This window comes from Lissotriton vulgaris, chromosome 11 (genome assembly GCF_964263255.1).
Source record: "Lissotriton vulgaris chromosome 11, aLisVul1.2, whole genome shotgun sequence".
In the NCBI taxonomy this organism is placed as follows: domain Eukaryota; kingdom Metazoa; phylum Chordata; class Amphibia; order Caudata; family Salamandridae; genus Lissotriton; species Lissotriton vulgaris.
In genome coordinates this window covers 886,754,459-886,760,458 of record NC_141699.1, presented here as the reverse complement: position 1 = coordinate 886,760,458, position 6,000 = coordinate 886,754,459, and positions in this window count along the sequence as shown.

Below are 6,000 nucleotides of genomic sequence, written 5' to 3'. Positions count from 1 at the left end.
CCAGATTCTTTGAGTCTAGATAAGACTCCAAATAGGATGTCATCATGCCTGCCAACATCATTCCCGTAGACCAAGATGTCATCCTGGAAGAAAAGAACAGAATCAATCCCAGATAAAACATTCTTCATGACCCTCTGAAAACAGGCAGCTGCGCTGGCTAAACCAAAAGGCATCCTAATAAACCTGTACGCACCAATGGGAGTTACGAAAGATGTTAAATGTCTTGACTCCTCATGCAATAAAACTTGGTGGTACGCTGCTGACAAATCCATAACGCTAAACACAGTAGCACCACCCAACTTAGTCAAAATCTCATTTATATTAGGTAAAGGCTGCCTGTCAACCCAAATTGAACCATTTAAACTCCTGAGGTCCACACACATCCTAGTTTTGGTACCCTTGTCCTTAGGTGCCAAAACAATTGGCACAAGCCACTCAGAGGATTCTATCTCCTCAACTACACCCAGCTTCAACAGCCTATCTATTTCATCTTGAAGTGGTTTCAACATGAGATTAGGCACTTTCCGAACTCTATGTACAACAGGTTTTGCATTACCTTTCAAAATAATCTTGTGTTTGAAACCTTTCAAAAGACCCAAGTCATCACTAAAAACTTCTGGAAATTTTTCAAAAATGTCTAAAAAATCACCCAAATGAGAGACCAACATAACCTGTTCAGGAGCATTGGGATTCAAAGTAATTCCCAAGTTCCTTTGATGACGCCAACCAAGGAAATTATCCCCCCTTTTTGCAACATACACCTTTCCAACAGTTTCTCTACCCTTAAAAGTAATGGTTTGAATGGAGTACCCAATTACATCAATCTTTTGTTTAGCATACCCAACAGGATGAATGTCAGGAGCCAAAAGCTTGATCTTGTCTCCTTCAAAATTTGTAAACCAAAATGTATCACTGATAAGAGTGAAAAGTGAACCAGAATCAGCAAGTACAGGAACTACCTTGTTGGCAATTTGAATGTCACAAGAGGGCATAATTACTACATCATCATCAACTTGACTCACACCATTAACAACATCATCCTGTAAATTAGTGATACAATGAATTGAATCCTGAGAGAACTCTTCTTCATCGTCTACACAATTAACTTTGCTGTTTTTACACATTCTTGCATAATGGCCTTTCCTGCCACAGTTCCTACAAACAGTACTTTTTGCGAAGCAGTTCGGATAATTCGGTCCATGTTTCTCACTTCCACATCTGGGACATCTAAATTTATTCTCCCTATTAAAACTGTAGTTTTGTTTAGGTCTTTCAACTTTAAAGGTAGCTTTCTCTTGCTTCGAAGAAACTTTACTTACAGCAGCAACACTTATTTCCGGTTGGAAAATTTGACGATTCTCATTACCTATACTGGAAACAGGATCAGTTTGAGAAGGGCCCTTCCTAATCTCCTTAACCCAAGTAGAGGTATGTTCAACGCTCTCAACAATAAGTATGGCCTCTTTCAAATTTGGATTCTTCGACAAAAGTTTTTCTTGGATTTTCAAATCATTAGTGCAACGAACGAGTTGATCACGAATGAGAGAGTCAGTCAAAAGTTCAAATTCGCAAGTTTGTGCAAGGGATTTAAGTGCTGCCACATAGTTTCCAACTCTCTCACTCTTAGCCTGTATACGCATACAAAATGTGTGTCTTTCCATGACAACATTAATGCGTGCACCAAAATGATTCTTCAAAAGAAGTACACTCATCTCATACACATCAGAAGGTTCACCAGCACCCCTACCAATAGGTATTGGATCCAAACTATTGTAGATATTTCTTCCTTCGATACCTAGATTGTTCAGCAAAACTGCCTGTTTCCTGAAGGCAGAAAACTTCTCCCCACCAATAGCAAGCAAATAAGAGTCAAAAATTGGCTTCCATTTCTTCCATGGTAAAATTGGTTCGCCTTGCTCACTCAAAAATTGAGGAGGTTGATTCATTCCACTCGCAGAAGATGACATACTGAAAAGAAAAAATAACTAAACAAGCTAACACAACAAGTTAACTAAACAAGCTAACACAACAATCTAAAATAACAATCCAAAATAATGAAGGAAAAATAACAATGAGGAAATAAAGAAGTGAAATCAGCATTAAACGAAAATAATAATAGTTCCAAACTTCTCTGTTCATCAATGGGTACTTCTTTTCCTCAGTCTAAACGAACATCAATATTCTTCAATACATCAGGCATGAATTGCAGCTGATTTCGCTCATCTTATGGTCAAATCTTGCTTCAAAACGTTAAAAAAAAATGACTTGCCTCAATTCATATCAATCCATATGATATTCGTACATGAATGCGCGATATTTGTATTAAAATGCGCAAAATAAGGTCAAATACTGGAGCGAGTATCGGAACGTACTTGTCAAATGTCAGAGCGCTTCCGCACTTCCGCAAGTTGCTTGAAGACAACCGAGCGCGTCACAGTGTGTGTGACGGCAAAGGACGTGGTTGCTAAACAACGCAGGAGGCGCGCTCATACAGAGCTTGCGCTGAGTTCTCGCGCTGAGTTCTACGAGTGACGACAAAACGTTCCTTACGGTGGAAGGCACGCTCAAGTACAGCTCGCGGACACAAATCGCGTGCAGAATTCAAAACACGCAGTTCAACGAAGGTAGGCACTTCTGCGAAAAGTACTTAAAAATAAATATTTTTTTAAAATATTCTTGCCGCAAATGAAATCGCCACCTCGGAAGTCAGTACAGTCTTATAAAGTCACTCGATAAAAATCGGAAATCCAAAGAAACAATAAACTCACTGCCGCAGTGATACTGGAAATCCCAAAAGTCAAATCACGCAGGGTTCTTTATCACCTGTTGGGCTCATCGTCGCCAGTAATGTAAAGATGAGCACTCCTTGAGTTGAGTAGAAAGTAGTTTATTACGCCCAACAGGGAGGCAAGTCGTACTCCTCATAGACCATGTAACAACTGACTCTCAAATAATAATTCATTCCAAACCATGACCTAGCTACATTCTCTAAAAGGAATGTACTCAATTAAAGGTAAAGATACAACACTTTCGTTTCGGGAAGCATCGCAGGTGCAACCCATTCGGGGAGCAGCGTCCAGTCCTTATAAGTAGGCATTTTTCCTGTATTGTTATTGCTGACTCCGTCGGAGGTACAGACACCCTGTCCGTATGACACTTGAAGTAATATCAGGAAGGACTTAGCGCTCTTTGGACTCTCTCCGTAGGTAGGGCCCCTCACTGCTAGTAATCTCATTCCGTTTGTTTTTTCTTCTTTTTTATTAGCTCTACCCTGATAAAATAACGTACATACATAGAGTCGGTTTCTTTCGTGGTATATGGCACATCATTTCGTACTTGATAAGCCCAGGCTATCTATAATGCCGGATTCTGTAGGGTATATGGCAACCCATTTCTGACCTAGTCGCATGTAAGTAGGTAGGATATCCTTACCTCCTATCTCTTTCTTACAGGACTTAATCCAGCATTACCTGTTGCCTAAGGGAACTTATATCACAGCACAGGTTTATTTTACAGCTCCCCGGATTCATCTGCCACCACCACAGTTCTGATTTAGCCCCATGTAAGTATGTAGGATAGTATTACCTCTTATAAATAATTTTTCACCTTTCACTGGACTTAATTGAGTGTTTCCAGATGCTTAAGGAATCTCATTTCACACTCCCCGTTCATCTTATTGTACAGGTCTCTTGATTCACTTGCCACCATGACTGTGGTTGTTGAAGCATTTTTCTAACAACAGTGAGTAAACCCCCTACGCGGTGTTTCTCTTACCTATTAGCGCTATATACTTCGGGGGTAAGTCTGCCATATCTCGTTGTCTTGTACTTTATAGCAGTCATTTAGATCTAGGTCCCTTCTCTGCTTATGGACATGTGTCCAGTTTGCCATTTTGTAACTATCAGGTCCGCCAGAGGACCATAAAAAATCTTTTGCATATTGATGCAGCTTTGGCTATACTTCGAAGCCACTTGGCTTCTGTTGTTTACCTCAACATAGCCCTTATTTCGTTTTTTGTACTCCTGTAATATGTATCTGCATTGAGCCCCTTGCTATACCTCATAATCATATCTTCTGTAGCTCTCAGTGGGCAAATTGTTCCCATTGTAGACCGTGAAGTTTACCATTTTAGAGATGACCTCCACCGCCTGATGGTCCTATGAACTCAAGATTCCTTTGGCTGTCTAGCATTTTCAGCTTTGCATATATACAGCAGGTCTTTATTAGGACCTTAATATTTCTTGCTAATACTTGATTGGTATGTTTATTTAGTTCACTTTTTATTCTTGAGTCTTTGGTATCCACACTATTTTGCACATTGTTCTCTTGTCTTCATCACTGGGTGGAACTGTTTCATTGATCCCATGCGCACGTACCATGTGGTCTTATCTGCACCTCTGTATTCCGACTTATCTAGTCCCTCTTTTTCCTCCATCACGCCTCTTTAAATTTTTGTATAATACTTTATTATTTATACCTTGTTCCATTGTTTCCTACAGATTCTATATACTTGAATGTTATGCTATAAAGACCCTGTACCACCAGTGTATATATAGTGTCTTTGATCTACCGATGGAAACTCTGACTTTAAAGTGAAACTAGATCAGCTACGCCCTGACGAAGGAACTGTTTGGAAAAAGGTTCCACTCCGAAACGCACTTCGCGCTGTTCTTAGTTTTAAAATATTTTTTGTACTCTGTATATGATAATTATTTAAGTATAATGTTTATGGCAATTGTTATGTGTTAGTGTGTTATGTACAACTTATATCTTGCTTAGTTGGGATGTGTATGGTATGACTGATGGTTGTGTGATGTGTAGTGCTAAATTGTCTTTGTATATTTTTTGCATTGCTTTTGTTCTCGGGTCTTGTTGTTTTTGAATCAAGTATGTTATCTATTCAAATGAATTCATATATTTTTTTAAATGATATTCTTGATACAAAAATAATAATTAAAAAAACTTTATAAATAGGTGCTCTGTGGGACAATGATACTGTTTTTATATTTAGGATTTATGACCTATGCATTAATTAAGGTTTAGGGAGAGGTTTTTGTTTTTGGATATTTCCTGCTTTCCTCTCCCTACATTTAGAACTTCAGGAACCCTCTCTAGTTGCTTCTGCGAGTCCTACCTGCAACCACCAGCTCAAATTATACACTTCTGCCACTCCGCTTGGAAAGGATTCTTACATATGCTTCTTTAGCCATGCCACTTTCAGAGACCAGTTCTACCGCCCTCCATCCTACATACAGCATTAGTTCCAACCATCGATCACTCTCACCACTGGTAAAGGTTGGCAAGCAACAAATTAACAGTGAGACGAGAGACGAGCTGAGGGTCTAGCTCAGCTCTTAGAGCTTGTGCACAACAGTGGTAGAAGTGGGCAGGATCGGAAGGGCACGACGTGCCCCTACTTAAAAAAATTATTTCAGTCCGTTCCCCTACTTCTTTCTTTCAAAAAAGCATTCCGGGACGGCAAGAATAGTCCAACTTAAAAACAATAACTTTTTCTTTCAGCTTCCAGGTGCTGCTCGCACTTCTCTGTTGAACTCCAGAGGCTGCAACAGCCCCTCCCTGAGCGCTCACAGACTGAGGGCAGGCCCATTGTCATTCCGATTGAGGCTGATTATCCCCTTTCAAATGACAATGCGCCGCCTTCTGCCTTTAGCATATCATGCTGAGTTAGTGATTACAGAGGAGCTTTCCCCAGACAGAGTACTGTGGGGAACTTGCCACCATGTGAAATTTGTTGATGTTAACACAGAGTCAACTGGGCAGGAGCAATGAAGGGACGGAAGAGGAGACAGGAAAGGAGAGGTGATGGGGCGGGAGAGGTGACCGGGTAGGAGAAGTAATGGGCAGGAGAAGTGACGGGGCAGAAGAAGTGACAGGGCAGGAGAAGTGACAGGACAGGAGAAGTGACAGGACAGGAGAAGTGACAGGACAGGAGAAGTGACAGGGCAGGAGAAGTGAAGGGGCAGGTAGAAGTGACAGGGA